General features: G+C 39.2%; 2 protein-coding genes across 3 annotated transcripts in view; both read left to right on the top strand.

The window, feature by feature from the left end:
- The window catches only part of LOC114651844 (serine/threonine-protein phosphatase 2A 55 kDa regulatory subunit B gamma isoform), a 265,474-nt gene that overhangs the window by 208,149 nt on the left and 33,377 nt on the right, over positions 1–23,948 (top strand). The gene's annotated exons all lie outside the window — the stretch shown is intronic.
- The window catches only part of LOC114651841 (janus kinase and microtubule-interacting protein 1-like), a 558,596-nt gene continuing 537,444 nt past the window's right edge, over positions 2,797–23,948 (top strand). The window contains exon 1 of the mRNA XM_051928216.1: positions 2,797–2,804. The gene's annotated coding sequence lies outside the window, so the exon portion shown is untranslated. The remainder of the gene's footprint in view (positions 2,805–23,948) is intronic.

The following is a 23,948-nucleotide window of genomic DNA, read 5'->3' as shown; positions in this document are numbered from 1 at the left end:
TCCCAAAAGTCTTGGCAATCATTGAGATGTTTCTTAGCAAAATTGAGACGAGCCCTAATGTTCTTTTTGCTTAACAGTGGTTTGCGTCTTGGAAATCTGCCATGCAGGCCGTTTTTGCCCAGTCTCTTTCTTATGGTGGAGTCGTGAACACTGACCTTAATTGAGGCAATTGAGGCCTGCAGTTCTTTAGACGTTGCCCTGGGGTCTTTTGTGACCTCTCGGATGAGTCGTCTCTGCGCTCTTGGGGTAATTTTGGTCGGCCGGCCACTCCTGGGAAGGTTCACCACTGTTCCATGTTTTTGCCATTTGTGGATAATGGCTCTCACTGTGGTTCGCTGGAGTCCCAAAGCTTTAGAAATGGCTTTATAACCTTTACCAGACTGATAGATCTCAATTACTTCTGTTCTCATTTGTTCCTGAATTTCTTTGGATCTTGGCATGATGTCTAGCTTTTGAGGTGCTTTTGGTCTACTTCTCTGTGTCAGGCAGCTCCTATTTAAGTGATTTCTTGATTGAAACAGGTGTGGCAGTAATCAGGCCTGGGGGTGGCTACGGAAATTGAACTCAGGTGTGATACACCACAGTTAGGTTATTTTTTAACAAGGGGGCAATTACTTTTTCACACAGGGCCATGTAGGTTTGGATTTTTTTTCTCCCTAAATAATAAACACCATCATTTAAAAACTGCATTTTGTGTTTACTTGTGTTATATTTGACTAATGGTTAAATGTGTTTGATGATCAGAAACATTTTGTGTGACAAACATGCAAAAGAATAAGAAATCAGGAAGGGGGCAAATAGTTTTTCACACCACTGTATAAGAGCGTGGAAAAGGTTAACAAGAGAGTGAGAAAGGTTTATGAGTGTGGGAAGGGTTTATAAAGCCTTAAAATATGTATAAATAATAAAATAAATATAGGTCGCTACTTCGCGGATTTTCACCTATCGCGGGGGGCTCTGGAACGTAACCCCCGCGATAGGTGAGGGATTACTGTATAGACAGCCCTGCCCGGCTCCCCACTCTTGACATCTCGACCTGCAGTCTCTGTCTCGGATTAGTGCGAATACATTGCTCCTACAAGAGAACTTTGATTCTTAGTGCAATGAGAGAAGTCGCAAAATTAACCAGAATGTTCAAGCAAATTATAGAAAAAACCCAATCTAAATCCGTTAAGTAGTTCTCTTGTGAAAAGCGGACATACACTCAGACAAACAGACAGACAGACGGACATTGGATTTTATATATAGATATATGTGTGCGTGTGTCTATATATATATATATGTATGTCCATCCATCCATTTCCCAACCCGCTGAATCCGAACACAGGGTCACGGGGGTCTGCTGGAGCCAATCCCAGCCAACACAGGGCACAAGGCAGGAACCAATCCTGGGCAGGGTGCCAACCCACCACATATATATGTATGTGTGCTTGTATATATGTATGTATATATATATATATATATATGGTTAAAATAGTTTTTACTGTCAAATAATGCAAAGATTACGCGACACGTGTTTCGCCCTAATTCTTTGCATTATTTGACAGTAAAAACTATTTCAACCATTCTATGATCTGCTTCTCGCAACTGAAAGACGGCACCATGGCGGATGTTAGCACACTTGCTGACCAACCAAAAGCATTACCTGGTAGGTAACCACCCATACAATCAGATTGTGACTACGAATGCTATGAATATATATATATATATATATATATATATATATATATATATATATATATATATATATATATATATATATATATATATATATATATATATATATATATATATATATATATACCTGTGCGTGCTTGTGAGTGTGTTTGTGTGTATATATACTGCATATACTGTATATATGTACAAGTCAAGTCAAGTTGGGGAGCATGCACTGGTACAATGCCACACCCACTGCACGACGAAACAACTCGGGATCCCGGTTTGCAATCCCCCAGGCAGACACGGTCCAGTCCCACTCTCCGGAAATGACCCTCTATCTGCAGCAGCTTGGTGTTACGTGGGCGACCCCTTGGCCTGGTCCAGCCATTCGGGTCCCAAACAATGAGGATCTTACATGGCCGTAGTGCCGTAACTGACACTCCCTCACAATGCAGGTAATGTGCCTCATTTGGGACTCCTTGAGCAACCGCTCATTTGACACAAAGTCAAACCAACGGTACCCAAGGATTTTCCAGAGAGACACAATACCAAAGGAGTCCAGTCTTCGTCTCAGGTCACTGGATAGTCTCCATGTCTTGCAACCATATAGCAAGACAGGAAGCACCAGAACTCTAAAGACTTGGACCTTTGTCCTTTTGCATAGATATCGGGAGCGCCCCACACCCCTTTCCAGTGACCTCATGACCCCCCCCCCCCCATGCTCTCCTAATCCATCTACTGACTTCATAGGAAGAGTCACCAGAGACATGAATGTCACTACCAAGGTAAGTAAACCTCTCAACAAGGTTGACACTCTCTCCACAAACAGACACACTGCTGACGGCTGTGCCCAAGAGGTCATTAAAGGCCTGGATCTTGGTTTTTATCCAGGACACTCGCAAGCCCAGACACTCAGACTCCTCACTCAGTCTCTCGTGAGCCCCGATCAGAGCCTCCATTGACTCCACGAAGATCACAGCATCGTCAGCAAAGTCAAGATCCGTGAATCTTTCTTCACCAACAGATGCCCCACAGCCACTGGACCCTACGACCTTGGCCAACACCCAGTCCATACAAGCATTAACAGAGTAGGAGCAAGAACACACCCCTGACGAACCCCAGAATCAACTGGAAAAATCGCAGAGGTTTATGTACGTGTATGTACGAGTGTATATGTGTGTATATTGTGGCATGTGGCTGGGGGTGGTACCCAGCCGGGACACCCAAGAGAAACCGGAGGACCACGGGTACAGAGCTTTGAAGCTCAACCCTGTAGGGGCCCGTGGTCACCCCCAGGGGGCGCCCCAATGCCTGGAGAGCCCTGGAACTCAGCACTTCCGCCACACCCGGAAATGCTTGGGGGAAGAGGAGCAGGGACACCCAGAGTGCTTCCGGGGATGCAGCCGGCACTTCCGACACACTGGGGCATGTCGGTAGAAGATCACCGGGAAACACCTGGAGCACATCCGGGTGCTTATAAAAGAGGCCGCCTCCCTTCATTCAAGGCTGGAGTCGGGTGAGGAGAAGGACGAGGTCTGGGAGAGGCAAGGAGGCGGCCTGAAGAGAGAAAGGCATTCGTGTAGAGGACCTGGACTAAGGGTGATTGGTGCTGCGGCACTGGGTTGTGCATCTTGAACTGAAAATAATAGTTGTACAACAAACGTGTGTTGGGTGACAAAACGATGTCTGCCTGTCCGTGTCCAGGGCTCATTCCACTATATATATATATATATATATATATATATATATATATATATATATATATATATATATATATATATACGTGTGTATATATTGTAACAAAAGGCGCTATACAGGCCTGACCCAACACAGATGGACACGGAGGCACGTTAAAATAAATACACTTTTATTTTTCTTCACCTGCGGGGCATGTCTTTCCCATAATCCCCACAGGCACAACACAGTCCCAAGTGTAAATAAAGCACCACCAAAACACACCACACACTTTCTTCTTCTTCCACCACCACTCCTCCTCCAAGCTTCGTCCTCCTCCTTCCGACTCTGGCCATTGAGTGGTGGTTGCTGGGCCCTTTTATAGTCTACCCTGAAGTGCTCCAGGTGGTTGATCGACGAGTTCCGGCTGCACTTCCAGGTGTGGCAAATACACTGCCCATAAGGGCTCAGGAGTCCCATCTGCAGCACCCCCTGGCAGTGCACTGATAGTGGTCACGGGACATCACATCTTTAATTGCCGGTACAAATAGTTCTGAGCAGGCGTCAGGCATAGCACCCACTGTGGTCATCGCTGCTGTTGTGAAAAGAATGGATATAAATGCCATCAACTCAGAGAGGGAGAGGCAAGTTCGTTGTACCACATGAATGTCGCTGAGAGAATAAAACTGAATCGGTAATTCTAGTGTTAAAAAAAGCCTGTTGGTACTGGGTCAAGGACACAGGTGGAGGGTTCAGCAGAGAATTGCATTGTTAGCAACTCCTGCACCTTACAAGTGCAATCAATATTTATAATATTATATAATATAATAGTCTGGTACAATTTTACATGCAAATGATTTTGAAACAATTTATTCCACTCTTCCTTGACTTAGTATCCCACTCTGGTTTTAGTAGGCTATAGAAAACGTTTGCAGATACCTATCAATATGATCCTAGGGATGCAGAGAACCTGTGAGTTGCCTCATAGCTCCTGAGTTATTGTTTCAAATCATGACTGATCACTTTCTGTGTGGAGTTTGTATGTTCTGCCTTTGTATGTGTTTTTCCATCCACATACCAGTAACATTCTAATAAGTTAATTACCAATTCTAAAGTGGTCTGGTATGTGTATTTTTATGAATGTGCTCTGCAATAAACAGGTATCCAGAGTTGGTCCCTGCCCTGTTCCCATTGCTGCCAGAATAATCTCTAGTTGCACTAGAACCCTGGAATGAAAAATGGATAGATGAATAGATTTATCTATAAATAAATAGTCAAACACACATGGCATTTGTGTCATTCAGCCTAATGCTTTTGTTAGCATACTTTTTATAAGGTCATTTCTAATGATTTTTTAGTTTCAAAATGTCACTTTTATATGCATTTTGTACTTATGGGGTGTGATTGGTCAGTATACTAGTAAAATTATGAAAACAACAAATTAGAAAATAAACAGATTTTTAAAAAAGTAAATTGATGTTGGAAAGCACACAGAGAAGCCTATTAAAATCACAACCACTGTCAGATAACATTGTTTGGCTCGGGATTTGGCGTCATCAGACGGAAGAACATTTCCTCCAGGGGCTTGGTGCTAATTGTCTTTTCTTTTGCCTATTGTCTGGCACTGTCAGATGTGTTATTTGTCTAGCAAAAGAAAAGCAATCTGTGTCTATGACCCTCAGTTTGCAGATGAGTATATGGAACTCCTGTAATCCACTGTGATCCACAGACCTGCCTTTCTCTTTCTCTGTCCTTAATTCTGACCTACAGCTGTTTCAGATGCATAGTTTCTTTAAGCTCCAGGAGACTCCATTGCGCAAATAAATGCAGCATTGTGTTAAAGAAAGAGTGGGAGCTCCCCTGCAGTGCAATGGCTGTTTCAGAGAATCAATAGAAACAGGAAAGCAGCTCCCAAAGCTTTACAAATTAATGGAGAAAACAACCTAGAAAGTCAATTGTTTTTATTGATTAATGTGTTCCATTAATATCTTCACAATTTTCTTTTAATACTATCTGTAACAGCAAATAATAAAAATAAACAAAACAAGCACACAACCTTTTGTGTGCATTTCTTTTGTCAACACTGGTTTTTGTGACTCAGTGAGGATTTCAATCCATCCATCTGCTTATTTTCTCAACCTACTAAATCCAATTGAGATGTGCAAATACCAGCCGCATCAAGTGAAAAGCAGGAACTAAAAACACCAGACAAGGCGCCTGTCCATCTTATGGCTCACGCCATGTCATTTTAAGTAATGATTAGCATGACACACACATCTTTGGGATGTTTGAAGGCTATTCAGAATACACAGAGAACAACATGGTGATACAAGGAGAACATGCCAACAGACAGTGGTGTTGACTGATCAAATTAAATCCTTTAAGACAGCAATATGCCAAATACCTAAAAAAAACCTTCTAACATGAAATTTTGACAATAATGATAAAAAGACATTTTTGACTATCTAAACCCAGAGAATTGCATACCCTGAGTAAGGCAGCCATAAACTTGATCTGACACTAAAATTCTCTACAATTACTGTATATTGGAATATTAGTGCTAAATGCTGGTGAGGAAAGTATTTGTTTAAATAAAATAAATGTCAGTTCCTACATCGTAGAATATATCTATAAAGTCTATTATGTAAGTGATTGTTGCCATCTCATTGTGGACGGCTGAAATAAAAATATTTTTCTCAACCATATAAGAAGTAATCAAAAGCTATTGATTTAACGTATGATCATAAGAAGTTTGACAAATAAGAAGAGAACATTCAGTACATTAAGCTTCTTGGTTTAGCTAATAACTATTATCAGAAAAACGACCAACAGACATCAGAAAGGTTTGGGACAGCCACCCATATAATATGCCCTGGCAGCAAAAGGTTGAAATTGTAGAGAGTTGTGTACAAGACTGAGTCCAAAACAGAACTGAATAAGTGGATGTAAGATTGCGACTTTAAAGGCTGGTGGAGGAAGTGACATCATCGATGCCAGAACCGGAAGTGACATCTTCGCAGGCACCGTGATCGGAAGTGATGTCTTCACAGGCAGCATGCCTGGAAGTGATGTCTTCAGAGGTGCCGGAACTCGGCGGGATTTCCCGAGAATGGTCTGCAAGGAACTGAGAGAGACAGTCAGCGCACCCCGCCACCCCCTGGTCTGGCGTAGAATTACAATTACTCAAGCTGTTTAGCTGCCTCCTACTCGCACGTGTGTGACACTATGTTATCCCGATATCTCTTTATACTTTTTAAACATTGTTAAGGTTTTCACTTAAACTACATGACTTGGTAGTTTATGCCTGATTCCAGCAACGCTTTACATGAAAAAGTCCTGCCTGACTTCTTAAATACACTTCTGCTTAATTTTTACCATGAATACATGCTTAACTGTTCAATCAAAACATTTTGCTGAATCAACTTTAATGACACCATTGAAAATTTTGAAGACCTGAAATGGTAGTCGAACCTGAGCCATATGGAGTACAAAACAGAGCATACTACAAAACTATTGTGGTCTTGATAATGTGCACTCAAATGCTTACACTGTAAGTAAACAATATGCAATTGTGCTATATTACTGCTCCTTCTTTATTGATGGCCCCTACTTAGTGATGTTCCTCATACTGACAACTTGTGTCATTTTTATTTGATGATGGTCTTTTAAATAAAACTAGGCTCAATAGCTACAGACAGCCTCCCAAAAAAATTAAGTACTTTAAAGATGAGATGTAGGGAAGCTCATGATGAGCTGGCGTGGTGATCCATTAGTGGAGTTGGGAGGATGGGTGCCTTGTTGCCACAGACTGAAGATGTGTGGCTTGTTGGATTCTTTTTCCCTTCCCTAAAAAATAAATGCTTCCAATAATCATCTGTCTTATTGAGTGAGATCTGCAGTATTAAAAGGACATGTTCTATCTATTTTATCTGCTCGTTTTACCTAAAACTAAAATTCTTTCTTTCAGTACTTCAAGAGTATTATGCAGTGCAGTCTATGTCTCCCTTTGTGCATTAGATTCATTACAATACTTTTGTTGCAAACTTCCATTGACAATTGTGTATATTTTTTTGCTTTTATTTCAGACAGTTTGAAATTTAGCATTTTACAGAAACTCAAGATTTTTTCAAGTAGGTAACAACAGAACTCTGGGTCGGTTCGCAGCTGAGTGTGAAGCGGCTGGGATAGGAATCAGCACCTCCAAATCCGAGACCATGGTCCTCAGCCGGAAAAGGGTGGAGTGCCCTCACAGGGTTGGGAGAGAGATCCTGCCTCAAGTGGAGGAGTTCAAGTATCTCGGGGTCTTGTTCACGAGTGAGGGAAGAATGGAGCATGAGATCGACAGGCGGATCGGTGTGGCATCTGCAGTGATGCGGGCTCTGCATCGGTCTGTCGTGGTGAAAAAGGAGCTGAGCCGTAAGGCAAAGCTCTCAATTTACCAGTCGATCTATGTTCCTTCCCTCACCTATGGTCATGAGCTATGGGTAGTGACCGAAAGAATGAGATCGCGAATACAAGCGGCTGAAATGAGTTTCCTCCACAGGGTGTCTGGGCTCTCACTTAAAGATAGGGTGAGAAGCTCAGTCATCCGGGAGGGGCTCAGAGTAGAGCCGCTGCTCCTCCGCATCGAGAGGAGTCAGATGAGGTGGCTCGGGCATCTGATCAGGATGCCTCCTGGACACCTCCCTGGTGAGGTGTTCCGGGCACGTCCAACCGGGAGGAGGCCCCAGGGAAGACCCAGGACATGCTGGAGGGACTATGTCTCCTGGCTGGCCTGGGAACGCTTTGGGATTCCCCCGGAAGAGCTAGAAGAAGTGGCCAGAGAGAGGGAAGTCTGGGCATCTCTGCTCAAGCTGCTGCCCCTGTGACCCGACCTCGGATAAGCGGAAGAGGATGGATGGATGGAGGTAACAACAGTAGCAGCAACCCCACAAAAATGTACATAAAAATTACAATAAAAGAAGAAAAATTCTGACTTGGCTAATGATAATAGAGGCGATCAAAGTGATGCAAGACGTATATAATGTTACTTGACACGCTTCTGCTGAATGATTCGTTGCCTGAAAGTACAGTAATCCCTCGCTATATCGCGCTTCGCCTTTCGCGGCTTCACTCCATCGCAGATTTTATATGTAAGCATATTTAAATATATATCACGGATTTTTTGCTGGTTCGCGGATTTCTGTGGACAATGGGTCTTTTAATTTCTAGTACATGCTTCCTCAGTTGGTTTGCCCAGTTGATTTCATACAAGGGACGCTATTGGCAGATGGCTGAGAAGCTACCCAACTTATTTTTCTCTCTCTCTCTCTCTTGCGCTGACTTTCTCTGATCCTGACGTAGGGGGATTGAGCAGGGGGGCTGTTCGCACACCTAGACGATACGGATGCTCGTCTAAAAATGCTGAAAGATTATCTTCACGTTGCTACCTTCTGTGCAGCTGCTTCCTGAAGCGACATGCTGCACGGTGCTTCACATACTTAAAAGCTCGAAGGGCACGTATTGATTTTTGCTTGTTTGTTTTTCTCTGTCTGTCTCTCTCTCTCTCTCTCTCTCTCTCTCTCTCTCTCTCTCTCTCTCTCTCTCTCTCTCTCTGCTCCTGACGGAGGGGGTGTGAGCTGCCGCCTTCAACAGCTTTGTGCCGCGGTGCTTCGCATACTTAAAAGCCAAACAGCCCTATTGATTTGTTTGCTTTTCTCTATCTCTCTGACATCTGCTCCTGACGCGCACTCCTTTGAAGAGGAAGATATGTTTGCATTCTTTTAATTGTGAGACAGAACTGTCATCTCTGTCTTGTCATGGAGCACAGTTTAAACTTTTGAAAAAGAGACAAATGTTTGTTTGCAGTGTTTGAATAACGTTCCTGTCTCTCTACAACCTCCTGTGTTTCTGCGCAAATCTGTGACCCAAGCATGACAATATAAAAATAACCATATAAACATATGGTTTCTACTTCGCGGATTTTCTTATTTCGCGGGTGGCTCTGGAACGCAACCTCCGCGATGGAGGAGGGATTACTGTACTCAATGTTATTGTATCAGAGAGGGGGTGTGCAGCATTGTTCATAATGGCACTCAATTTCATTCTCTCCTCCACTATGACTACTCTCCATCACGGCACAGAAAATTACATTGTACATCACAGAATTGTTGTGAAGGATGTCACTTCATACATTACAGGAACAAAGTCTCCTAAGAAAAAAAGAATCTGCTTTGCCCTTCCTTCTGTAGTTTCTCTGTGTTATGGTATCAGTCCAACCTGTCATTGATGTGGACCCCCAAGTACTTGCAGCAATGTACCTCCACAACATCCACATCCACACCCTGAATAGTGACCAGGCATTGAGGCTGTTTGACGCAAAAGCCAATAATAAGTTACTTGGTCATGCGGATGGTAAGTTTATGTTATGTTTGCTCTAAGAAACAAAGTTCTGCACCTACTCCTATACTCTGTCTCATTCCTTTTATCAATAAACCCCGTAGCTACAGAGTCATCTGAGAATTTGTACAAGTAACATGAACTTGTGTTAAATTTATAGTCTGAGGTGTACAGAGTGAAGAGGAAAGGACACATAGACATATGGAAAAGCCACTGTGGTACTCCAGTGTTGCTCACATCCGTATCAGAGACACAGTCCTTGACTCTCCACAGGCTCATCCACCTGCATATCTCTGAGTTCACCCCTTAACAGGGATGGTTGGATTGCATTGAAGTCACTGGAGAAATCAAAAAACATAATCCTCACAGTGCTGCCAGGTTTGTCCAGATGGGAATAAGCCTTGTGGAGCAGGTAGATAATTGCATCTTCCACTTCAGTCTTTGTCCGATAGTCAAACTGCAGTGGTCTTTCAAGGGAGGACTCACAATAACAATTAATACCATATTTTTGCTTCAGACTCTACTACACTAATGAGAGACAAATTGATGTAAGGGCCACCGATACTCCAAAATGAGAAATTTACACCTAATGTAAAGCAAGCAATGGACATACTAAACATTTATGCCAGTTTATTTCGTCTATACAGACATAGAAAAATGTTGGTTGTGATTTATTTTTAATTCCTAAAATATCTGAATGTATCTTTTCAAGATATATGTGATATAGAGGTATTTTTTAATTATTTATTTTCCAGAATGGGGAGTCAATTAAGCTAATTTCACAGTAGAAAACAGAATCATATCTATGTAGCACCAATTAGAAGCTACAAATCCAGAAAAGATGTCACTCCATCATTAGGCACATGTTTACATGCACAATTTAAGTTCCCCAACAAACCTAACACACATCTTTAAGATTTGGAAAGCAAAGCAGAAAAACAAGAGAAAAACCCATACAGTCAAGCAAAGAGTGATCAAAACTATTTTTCTGGAGCTATAAATAAACCACTAACCACTGCCCCACTTTGCCAAATAATTGGTTATTTATCATAACTGTGTATGTTATGTATGAGTCTCAGTCTTAATATGAGGCCTAGTTCAGTAAAATACAAAGTTTGAAAGCATTCATTTCAGATGAGCAACAGCCGTGCAAAAGTTTAAGCCATGTCATCCTTTACTGAAAAAACTATGCCTACAGTCTCACTATTCATCTTTATTGGAATAGCTTTCAATCTTTATTGCTGATGTCCTAAACTGCGATAGTGCCCAACAGCCTCATTTTATCTCTGAATTTCAGCTTCTGTCAGTCAAGTATTTAAGAGACCTAGCAGATGATGTCAGACCCCTGTGGATTTTAGTTACTGGGATCAGCCAGTCAAGCCTGTCAAGTGAAAATGGTACTGCTTTAAGAGATAAAATTAGAGACCCTCCACATTTTCAGCCCACCAGCTGATTATGCCCGAAAGCTAGACAAGGCAAATAATAAAGGTTCTCAATCAAAATAGAGGAATAGAGAAAGAATAAAATAGTAGCATGAAATTTAATTTATATATTATAATTCATATAGTTATGCAAATCCATATATTATTAAGATGTTTTTTCTAATGGCCCTGCAATGGAATGGTGCTGTGTCCAGGGTTGTTGTCTGCATTGCACCCAGTGCTATCAAGATAGGCTTCAGTTCCCCCTGAACAGGATTGAGCAATGTTACAGTAAGTATACAGTGTATGTATTTATTCATAATATAGGTATTTGGTAAATATCTATAATGGGCACAGTGGGTAGCACTGCTGCCCAAGTTTCAGTTCCAAATTGAGTCAGCATTTATGTGGATTTTGCACATTTCTCCATGTCTGTTTGGGCTTTTCAATAGGTTCTCCATCTTTCTCCCAAATCCCAAAGATATCAGCATTATGTTAGCTGGTGACTCCACACTGACCCTGCATGAGTGAGTGTCAGTGTGTCCACATCTGTCATTGTGAGCAGTGCACAGGAACTATCCAGGGGCACCAAAGTAACAAAGGTGACATGTTTAATTTTTTAAACTCTTAGGTAGCAGCAAGGAGTCACTGAAACCCTGAACATTGAGAAGAGAATTTCTAAATAATTTTTCCAACAGGCAAACACTGTGGGTGACTGAGTGACACAAAAGGGGCCATTCTAGTAATGTGGCCCCAAAAAGTTTTAGATTCCCCCATATGATGTGATGATAATCCTGTATGTAAGCAGAGCGTATGTGATGATGAGAGGCAGAGATCTGTTAAGGTGAGTGCAGGTTTAGGAAGAGACACTTTAGGACTGATGGAGCATAATGAGGTTGGAACCTTTGACTTTCTTCTTTTAATATAGTACTTCACATTATTTCAATTAATAAAAACCTTATTTTGGATAATTTTGATGCTTGTTTACCAACTTGTTCAGGGTCAAGTACCTATACAATGATACATAATGATTACATAGCATTATAGACCAGTAAAAATAATGAATCACTACTCAGGTAGAATAATTTTACTGTGTTAAGAATGTAGGCTTGGTTTTCAGGTGCTTTTTCATCAGTTGTATGTGCAGATAAGGAGATGCATTAGAATTTAGTGTCTATGAATGTGAGGTTACAAATACTTTACTGTCAATTCCTGTCTAGCACATACTTATTTTTAAGAATAAGGGTTACTGTGAACTGCTGTGTTGAATATTTAGAGAGGTTCTGGGTAGTTTTCATCTTGAAAATTCATCCAGCCATTCATTTTCATTCACTTCCAATCCAGACATAAGGTTGCTAGTTTAATGTGCAGGAACCAAATGTTGATGGCACAACTGTATCATGAAACATGAATAGTAATTTAAAAAGTACCTTGATAGAAATAAACAAAATGAAAATGTACAATTGGTGTTATATACAGTAGAGTTAGTGAAGCATTGTATTAGAGAACATCTTCCAAAGGAGAAAAAGGTTCTTTTCCCTCTGGGAAAAAAATCAGAAGTTTAGACCTACAAAGCAGGTTAGTGGACCAACATTTTTGATGTGAAGCCTTCATTAGATGTATCACTAATGCAGCCTACTGGCTTGGGGGAAAGTTGTTTAGTAAATTTTGATAAGGTTCCATCTGTCAAGGCACAATTTAAATACATGCCTTAAGGATATCACTTGCCTCTTTCTGTCATTTCTAAGTGAGATGTGTGATATACCGAGTCATTGGGGATTTTCTGAAATTGTCTTTTGCCATTTTTGCTTCCAATATCATTATTACAGGGAGGGAATTAAAGTACTATTGTACTTAAAATACTATATAATATTAAATTATTATACATCTATCACTTTCTAAACCTATTTTTGCAGAACTGGGCAACAGTTGTGAACGCCAATGCTGGCAGCATCTGGCTTAAGGTATTGAACACCCCTGGAGGGAACATTAGGGCAAACACTTGTTAAAAGTAAAACCCCACTAATAGCGGACAATTCTTCCACCAATTATAAATCTGTATTTGGATTGTCTTTTAAAGTACCTCAGAACCCCCCTATAGACACTGGTAGAGTGAACAAACTTCATAGACAATTAGCTAGCCAATAGCCATTTGTAGCTGTTCTGTTATTGGAGCTTTAAGTATATTTTTTTCTGGTTTTAAATAGCTTTTTTGGGCCCAGATTAGTGGTTACTGATTAAGGATTTAGTCTATGCAAATTGATATTATAACAATATACATTATTGTCACTTTGATTCTCCTGATACAGCACTCTCTCAGCTGTACTGACCATGCAATTCTGTCCTAAGAAGCTACTTCAATCCCTCCTAGATACTCTCAGGCCTGCTAAAAGAGCCTCTCTGCCCCAGGGCTTCTCTTAGTGGACTGTGCTTTAAACATCTTCTTTGGAAGGCACCAAAAGGGTATTCCAGTTTCCATGTGCAAATCACCTCAACTGAATCCTGCTGAATATGAGAGGCAGTAGTTCTTAAGTCCTCTCCAGGATGGCTGAGCCCCTCACCTGATTACACTGTGTCAGTCCAGCAAGAAGATGAAGAATGACGTATAGGGCAATGTCATTCGGGTGAGATGAAAAATTGAATAAGAGCAGTAGAGATATTTAAGTAAGGGGGTAAGTCAATAATTATCCACACATTTGTGATAATTTTGTTTTGGTTGGCCATGCAGCTTTTCCGGCACACATGTGGAAACAGGGTATGTCTGTGGTCATAGAAGTTAAAGTTCAGCTTTGATCAGTCAGTTTCTCTTGTCTTCTAGGAGTAAACATGGCTGACTCTGTTCTTCATTTGCACCTAAGAAGAGCAGTGAGTTGTTATCTGCTTTTTATGGGCTAATGGAGTATCAGGTGCCAAAAACTAAAGAAGGCTTTCTGCGCAATAGAATGGTGGAATTGTTTACGAATGGATTGAGAAGTGCAAAAACAGTTGGACAAGTTTTAAAAAGGAGTAGGATCTCTGACAAATTCATGAGGATTTCTTGCACACCTTCAAGACCATAAAAAACAGACCCTTGCTCGCCACTGTTCTTTGGTGCAAACAGAGAATTAAGCTCCCATGTTTAGTCCTAGAAAAGAACAAGAGAAACTGACAGGTCAAGGTCAACATTGTGATCACAGATACATCATATTTCCACATGTGTGTGAGTAAAGTTGCTTAGCCAACCCAAACAAAACTACCACAAAAGTGCAAGTAATTGCTGACACCCTGGTAGTGTACTGTATACATTAAAAGAGTGTGTAGTCCTGTCTCAGCCATAGCTATCTTTTTTAGAGACAGATTGGAGAGCATATGTAACATCACTTAACATGTTGGATATGCAAAATGGTTTAGGGTCACATGATATTTCTGTTTTATTGCCTCTAAAAAATGGTGACAACTAGCAAGGTGCATATAAAAATTAAATACAATATGTAAATAAGGGCAGGCAATATACATCATCTTTAATTCTTAACCATTTAGATTCATCAGCAAATTAGATAATTGGCAAATTAAGTTCCTTATAATCACACCCTAATTATAAAGAAAGTACAGGTTCCAAAAACCATGTCTGAAATTCTGAGTGCTAGATGTGGTTTGAAATCTACAGTTACAGTATCTACCCATCCATCCAACCATTATCCAACCCACTATATCCTACCTACAGGGTCATGGGGGTCTGCTGGAGGCAATCCCAGCCAACACCAGGCGCAAGGCAGGAAACAAACCCTGGGCAGGGCGCCAGCCCACCGCAGTACAGTATCTATATGCATATTTATATTACTTGATTACAGAGTGTTTAATGTGGCATATCTTTCAAACCAACTACATGCATGGCTTTTTCTAAAATGTTATCTGCAGTTATTATTCACAACAATTTGTTTAAAGTATTTTTTAAACTAGCAAGTTCTGCATTATGGTTGCCTCAAAATTCAAGTGGCAAAAATTAATAAAGGTAGAGAGTGCTACACTCAATCTATAGGAAGAAATGAAGCATTAGATTAAATTCATCTGCGCTTGGATTTAGGGAAAAAATTGCACAATTTTTACATCAATTCCAGTGACCATACTTATCTGGAAGGCTGTCTATGCCCTTCTAAATTTTGCAGTTTGCTTTACTGAACAGTCAGGAATTCAACAACAAAGAACATTTGAACAGGTTAAAATATGTTATGCATTACTGTTATCAACCAATAAAGAAAGAAACAACTATAATGAAACAACAACTTCTGTACTTTATTGACACACATTTGCTTGAGCCAAGTTTTCAGGAAAGAGTCTGAAGCTTTGTTGCTTGTTGCTTGCTTGCTCCTGAATTTCCCTCTGAGCAGAGCATTTCATTCACCTTTCTAGACAGTACTGTATATTGTCTAATATGCACAAAGTTTCAAAATATACATTCATGACTCAATGGTGCTAACATTCATTGAAGGCACTCCAAGCACTGTCTCCCCTCCTGAATTATATTCAAACCTCTGTACTGTACAAGATGTGTGCAGAGGTGTATGATGTATGGAAGGGAAAGTTAATGAGCAGAGTTTGAAACGACCAAGATGAGAATGATCAGGAGGATGAGTGTAATTCAACTAGAGAGAAGAAAGAAGCTACAAAGTTGAAGGAAAACATTGATGTGAAAGAAAAGGTGGAGAATAAGTGGGCAAGGCCATATAGTGAAGCCGAAGGTGAGACATGGATAGAAGTAGAGCTTTATGACACAAGATGAACAGATACTACATCTTACGATCCCAGAAATGGTAAAGTAGGCCAATATTGTATAATCAGACTGTAACTTTTAAAAGGATTCAGCAATTTACTGTAAATCTCATTTGATATCATACTGAAGCACAGAGATTGGCATTAACCAAAGGAATATTCAGTGTGACAAAGAGATAGATTTAAAGGTCAGTGTTTAATAAAGTAAATTAAATATCACATTTTCTTAAATGACAATGGCAGTTTAATGAAAAAGCAAAACTGCTTGTCTTGAAGTTGAATAAGACTGCTATTTTTGATTGTTTAAATGTTAATTCATCAATACGCTTTTTACCTTTGGTTGACCTGAACCACAGAATACAAACACAATTCAATTTACAGCATGCATGTGAAGCCAATGAGACACTCAGACACATTCTAGCCTTCTTGAATGTGAGACATCATTAAAAAGAACCATCAGTGAATTTGCAAAGTGAATTTATATTATAATTAACAATAATTTAATAATTTAAAGAAAGCAGATTACAAAAGATTTTTACATGTGTAATATAAATAAATAGATGTGTTTAGAAAATGGTTATGTTAAAATAAAAAAAAACATATATATTGTGTATATATATATATATATATATATATATATATATATATATATGTATATGTATATGTATATATATATATATATATATATATATATATATATATATATATATATATATATATATATATATATATATATATATATGAAATGGTTTGGCTCAGATCTTAAGGAATTGCAGTTAAGAGTGGAAACCTTCAACATCCCACAGTTTTATTGATCCTTTCCACAAAAAAGTATTTGTGTATCCATCCATTTTATAATATGCTGATTCAATTCAGGGTCATGGGAGGTAGAATCTGTCCCAGTACTAACCCTGAATACAGTACCAGTGGATTGGCAGGGGGGTGCGGGTGGGGGCACACATTCTCATTCTCACTAACCTAGGGTAGAAGCACTGGTGCATTGGATGCTGGAGCATAAAGAGCATACCTTCAATTACTCATACTGTTACTGTATAGTGCATGAAGAACCAAATTTATAGTGGGCAGGAGAAAAAATATTTGGTTTGTTCGTCTGTCACTGTTCATGCAAACATGGACTACAGCAGCAAAATAAATGTAACTGCCTAAATAAATAAAGCCATATAGGTCAGTTCAGTGTTCCTTGTCTTTTGGCCAAGTTGTTAAGGATTCAAAGTGAGTCAGGGTTGTTTGGCAAGGGTGGACTGAATCACAGATGACTTTTGGTCATGGTGTTTTATCATGCTGGAAGTAGCCATTAGAAGATGGGTAAATTGTGCCCATGAAAGGATTTACATGGTCAACAACAATACTCAAATAGGCCATGGCATTTAAGCAAATATTGATTGGTATTAGTGGGCCTAAAATGTACCAAGAAAAAATCACCCACTCTTATTACACCAATGCCAGTATCCTATTAATAAAAGGCAGGTTGGGTGGATGGATTCATGCTATTGGTGCCAAATTCTAACCACACTGTTTGTATGCCTCAGCAGAAATCGAGATTAATCAAACCAGTTTATGATTTTTCAGTCTTCAGCAGTCTAGTTTTGGTGAGCCTGTGCCCACTACAGAATCAAATTTTAGTTCTTCACTGACAGGAGTGGATCTGGACATGGTCTCCTGTTGTTGTAGCCAAAGGTTCTGCATGTTGTGCATTCTGAGATGCTTTTCTGTTCACCACAGTTTAGGTAAATCTTAATCTGAGCTACTGTAGCCTTTCTGTCAGCTCAAACCAATGTGGACATTCCCCCTGCACCTCGTTCATCAACAAGGTGCTTCTATCCACAGAACCTCTGTTTTTTTTTTTTAAATCCCAGAGACTATTATGAGTGAAAATCCCAGGAGAACAGCAGTCACAGAAATACTCAAACTATCCTGACTGGCACCAACAATCATGCCACAGTCAAAATCACTGTGATCACATTTTTCCCCATTCTGGTGTTTGATGTGAACATTAACAGAAGCTCCTAACCTCCTATCTGCGGAATTGTGTGCATTGTGCTGCTGCCACATGATTGGGTGATTAAATAATTGCATGAATGAGCAGCTGTACACATGTTCCTAATAATTTGCTCAGCGAGTATATTTGTACATTAAAAAAATATGTACTTAAAGAGAAAGTGTTGTGGCTGAAGGATTAGCAAAGCTATCATACAACAATGAGTGATCTGTATTAATTTCCTTGTGTGGTCACTGTGTCATAACTATTTGTGTTATTTGTTATGTAGTTTTGATTTTTTTTAATAATTTCCATTATGTATAACTTTTTATAGGTGCAACTACTGTATATATTTACATTTCCATGTTTTTTGCCATCAGGTGACTCAGTTGTTCACATGAAATTGTTAATTTTGTTGTCACTCAAGATGATGTTGTGGGATCACTTGCTGTCCTAAAAACAAACATTTCTGCTTATGATTCCTTTTGTTATGGACTTCTTTCTTAGTTAAAAAGGAGTTTTTGAATTCTGGAAGCATTATATTCACAACCATTTTTGTTTCATATTGGATGCTTGGCACTGTTAGATTTGCTGGTAATGAACTTCTGGCTACTTTGACTACCTATTCTGAGTCATGTTTTAACCTCTTAATTTCCTGATCACCTCAATTATTTTTTTACTGCAAGTTGTTTGTAAGTGTGGTCTCCAGGGGATTGACACTGTCAAGGTTGGAGTCTACATTTCACCTAATTCTGCAAGCTTAAGCTTTTGTTCCTCACATTCTTGTAATGGAATAAGAGAGTTGAGAAAATTGAAATTTGGGCAAATGTTTCAGCTAATTAAATACACAACACAAAAAAAACAATAACTATGGTCAATATTGTCATTTTATTATAAAAGAATCTGTCTATCCCTGGCCACAAAGGTTAGGTCCATTTCTGACTTGACAGCAAGGCAGAAACCACCCCTTCATGTGGGTACCAGTGGTGGGCAAAACATCCATGCTTTTCTGGGATAGCTCTTTCTCACATTCAAGCCAGGACGCCAGATTTATAAAGAGAAATTTCAAGAAGCACACAAATAACCTTTTACTTTCTCTGTTGTCAAAACCTGATAATATACCAATTTTCAACAAATAACTTAGACACACTTGCAGTAATCAATAAAATAATACAATATATACATACAGTAAAACCTCAATTATTTGTCACTCAATTAACTGTCAGCCTCTGTTAACCGTCAGGGCCCAAAAAAAAAGTTATGCCAGTGCCTACCTATTACTGTACTACTACTGCCGTGTGGTACACTGTGAGCTCTGCACATTGGAACAATTCCTTCTGCTTGCAGGTGGTGTTCTTCTCCAGCACCACGTGTCATTCTGCATTTTGAAATCACAGTGTCAGTTGCGTACCTTCAGTTTTAATAACTTTTTAAAGCTTTTCTCTTCTATTATAATTAATCTACCATACATTGGTATGGCTGATAAACATAAGCATGTGGTGTTGGAATTGTCACAAAAAAATTTAATTATTAAATGTTTACAAAACGGTAAAAATGCTTCAAGTATTGCTTCAATTTACTGAGTAGGAAGAACAACAATCAACGATATAAACCGTGATGTCGACAAAATTGAAAAACTTATTGAACATGGAAACCACTCACTGTAATGTTAATATATCAATGTTAATATTCTCCTGCATTGTAATTTTCTTTTTAAATTCTGTTATATTATGTTTTGTTTTATCACACCCATGGAGATTTCTAAATCCATACTTAAGAGCATATTCCTTCTTCTGGGAAACTCTGAAGGCATTTTTAAGAGGACAGATTATCTGATATCTCTCCCACAAAAATAAATCAGAAACCAACAATGCCTCAGAGTTAATCAGCGAAATTACCAGAATAGATCAAGAACATGCTAAGTCTCCAAATGAGGCACTTTTTAGGAAAAGACAAGCTTTGCAATCAGAACTCAACCTCTTGACAACAGAACAAACAGAACAACTAATTTTTAAATCACAACATCATTACTTTGAACTTGGAGAGAAGGTTAATAAAAAATTAGCTCAACAAATACGCAAGCTGGAAGTTCGTAATGCAATATCAGTAATCACCAACACAGGAGGAGATAAAATCATTGACCATAAAAATATAATGCACACATTTCGAGACTTTTATAAGTTGTTATATTCTACTCAGCTTAAAGAATACAAGACCCAATCTAATCCAATTTTTGATACATTACGGATACCACAGCTAGATACTGTCAATGCAGAGGAATTGGATAAACCTCTGACACTGTCAGAATTACTAGACACTATAAACTCACTTCAAAGTGGGAAAGCATCAGGCCCTGATGGCTGCACTGCTGAATATTATAAAAATGTTCAATTACTGTAAGTCAGGTCCCCTTTTATTAGTAACATTTATAGAAGTCAGAGACTATAAAATTCTACCTCAAACTTTTCGCCAAGCATTAATTATCTGTTTTCCTTAGAAAAATAAAGATTTATTACAATGTGCATCATACAGACCAATCTCACTTCTGAATAATGATGTTCTGTAAGGGGCAGACACGTCTGTTAGAGGATGAGTGACAGGAGAAGTTAGGAGAAAAAGGAAGGTGCAGTGGAAGGAATTTTTGAGTAAGAAGTCAGGAGACAATACGCAGGAGTGTTTGCAGTTGAGAGAAAGACAGAATGTGAGTGGCAGGAGGTAAACTGAATGGTAGGAAAAGCTTTCTTTTATTGTTTTGGAGGTGTGCTCCACAGCCCAGATAAGAGTATAAGACAGGGTACTATTTGTTACTAAACGAAGACTCCAAGTAGAACGTAAAAAAACTCCAGCACCACTGAGTTGTGTTTCCTTATTACACTGGTTGTTACAATACTATATGAATTAACTAATTTTAATACTATATTATATTTTATTTTGTAAATAAATATGACAATTCATTGATCTACAGTATATTATTTTTAACGTAGATGTTTTGTTATCCATCTTTTCTCTTATCTGTCACTGCCTTTTTTTCTAAAAAAGGGGGCACAGACTTAAGAATTATATTTCCACTTTTGATTTGTTGTATAGAATTGCCCAACGAAACATCATTTGTTTGAGACTGGCTCTTAAATGAGTTTGTAAGATTAATTTTCCACAAACCAGTTAGAAGGAGGGCGGCACAGTGGCACAGTGGTAGCACTGCTGCATCGCAGTAAGGAGACCTGGGTTTGCTTCCCAGGTCCTCCCTTTGTGGAGTTTGCATGTTCTCCCTGTGTCTGCGTGGGTTTCCTCCCATAGTCCAAAGACATGCAGGTTAGGTGCATTGGCAATCCTAAATTGTCCCTAGTGTGTGCTTGGTGTGTGTGTGTGTGTGTGTGTGTGTGTGCCCTGTGGTGTGCTGGCGCCCAGCCCGGGATTTGTGCCTGCCTTGCGCTCTGTACTGGCTGGAATTGGCTCCAGCAGACCCCCATGATCCTGTGTTAGGATATAGCGTTAGAATATAGCGGGTTGGAAAATGACTGACTGACTGACAGTTAGTAGGATTAATCAATGTCTGATTATAAGTTTCTTAGCTATGGCTTACTTGTTCTATGGAACCTGGTATTCTTATAAAAACTAGAGATTTATCCTATACACGGGTTATTTTTTCCATCAAAGGTCCTGGAAGCATTGTTAGGGTACATGGCGTCATTGATTCCATGAAATAACAGGAGATTTAAAATCAAAACCTGGCTGCCTCTACCAGGAAATTAAAACTGGGTCATCATTGGACATTCCAGCAGGATAGTGATCCGAAACACATGTCCAAACCAACCCTGCAATGGTTATCTGACCACAAAATCAAAGTTCTGCCGTGGCTACATCAGTCCCCTGACCTGAACCTTATTGAAAACCTGTGGAGTGAGCTGAAGAGGAAAGTACATAGGAGAGGGGCCTAGTACCCTGGATGATCTGGAGAGATTATGTAAAGAAGAATGGTCTCAGATGCAATGCTCTGTATTCTCCAACCTCATAAAAGGTTATAAGAGAAGACTCTGTGCCTTTATATTGGCAAAAGGAGGTTGCACAAAGTATTAAATGCAGGGGTGCCAACAATTGTGGCACATGTGTTTTAGTTAAAAATATTTATTTCTTGACGAGGGCTTTGTTTTTCTTTGAATGAACTTGTTTCAAATAAAAGTCAGATGTTTCTCATTTTTTCAGTGCAAGATGACGATTTTTCAGCAAGCAATGATTTTTCTTACTAATTTTTATAATTGCCAATAATAGTGGAGGACACTGTGTGTGTATATATATATACTGTATATATATCCATCCATCCATCCATTTTCCAACCCGCTATATCCTAACACAGGGTCACGGGGGTCTGCTGGAGCCAATCCCAGCCAACACAAGGCACAAGGCAGGAAACAATCCTGGGCAGGGCGCCAACCCACCGCAGGACACACACACACACCAAGCACACACTAGGGCCAATTTAGAATTGCCAGTCTACCTAACCTGCATGTGTTTGGACTGTGAGAGGAAACCGGAGCACCTGGAGGAAACCCATGCAGAACCCTTATAATTGACTGTTCATCAGCCTTATATCCTGTGCATATAAGCTGTCCCTAATTCTGAGACAAGTGCCTATGTTCGTGCACTGTTTGTCAGAAGTAAGAGTATGAAAAGTGACTGAGCAGGATGGCTGGGGTCTTTACTTATTCTGTTTGCCTTTCTAAGGCAATGAGTGTTGTATATGGCTTGAACAGAAAGCAGCTGGGTACCAGTAATGTTCTGTGCCCCCGTACCACCTGCTACGACTTTGTTATTTGTGGGGACTCCACTCAGACAGTAACCAGACTACAAATATAAGGTAGCGGCAGTAACTACTGTTCTACCATGCTTCTAATACAGTATATTACAGTGTGTTACAATATACATTGTATAATATGATGCATTTTATTTATCATACATAAAACATTTATGTAGCATAATTCATTGCGCACAACACCCTAAGGTTTTTTATATGAGTTGTCTGCAATATATAACTGATTTGAAACTATGGCTTTGTTCTAAAAAACACAATTCAGATGCTGGGCTAGGTACCAGAATGATGTCCTTAGAATAGTTACATAAATGTGATATTAAGTGACCTGTTCATTTTGCATTTTCATTTTTATTTTCAATAAATTTTAGGCGAATGGTAGTTAAATAAAGGTGAGTTCATTCCTTTGATAGCTGGGTGAATTTAAATGCACATATGCTTAAAATAAGCCCTGTAAAACCCTCTAAGGTATATGGTTCTTTAAGCATCAACCTTTAATAAATGGAATCTAACCTGGGCATCATTAAAGTACCCGTCAGTATGAATTGTGTTTTAAACAGCCTCACAAACAATAAGTGAAATGTGTGATTATATGCCACAGTTATTATATCAGTAAAGAGCGACCCATACAAATGTACATTTCCTTATTTATAGCCTTAATTGACACAAAACAGCACTAGACTGGCATCACTTGTTATGTAAATTTATGTTACACATGATGACAGGGCAATAACTGGGACATTATAAGCATTCTCCCTGTCTGCCGTAATAGTTCTTACAATTGGAGATGTAGTCTCTGGGGTTTTTAAATCTTCATTTCTTCCTTGGCCACATAGCCTTATTTGCTTTCAGTAAAGTACTGTAGATTTATTTTTAATTTGCATTTCTTTCTCTGAAAATCCATGTGGTTCATTCCTCAGTTTTATTTATTTATTTATTTATTTAACTCTTTCTGCCTTTTTGTTGCTAAAAAGAAATACAAAATGTCATATCACTTCATATCATATCAGGCTATGGTATTAGATATATGTATACACACACATTTATATATATGTGTGCGTGTGTGTATGACTTTATTATTAATCTGAGGATCTTTAACCTATTTTAATCCTATGGATCGTGCAGCTTCAGATTATATTTTAAGAGATTTGGTTAGTCCTGTTGTCACAGTGGTAAAACATGTTGCGCAAACTCTGAAAAATGTTTAAATACTTTCTTGTTTGTTTACTTGTAGAAAAGTTAATATTTGTATTCTGACTAC

Source organism: Erpetoichthys calabaricus, chromosome 5 (genome assembly GCF_900747795.2).
Source record: "Erpetoichthys calabaricus chromosome 5, fErpCal1.3, whole genome shotgun sequence".
Taxonomy (NCBI): Eukaryota; Metazoa; Chordata; class Cladistia; order Polypteriformes; family Polypteridae; genus Erpetoichthys; species Erpetoichthys calabaricus.
The sequence above is the reverse complement of the archived record's forward strand: the minus strand, read 5'-3'. Positions and strand labels throughout refer to the sequence as shown.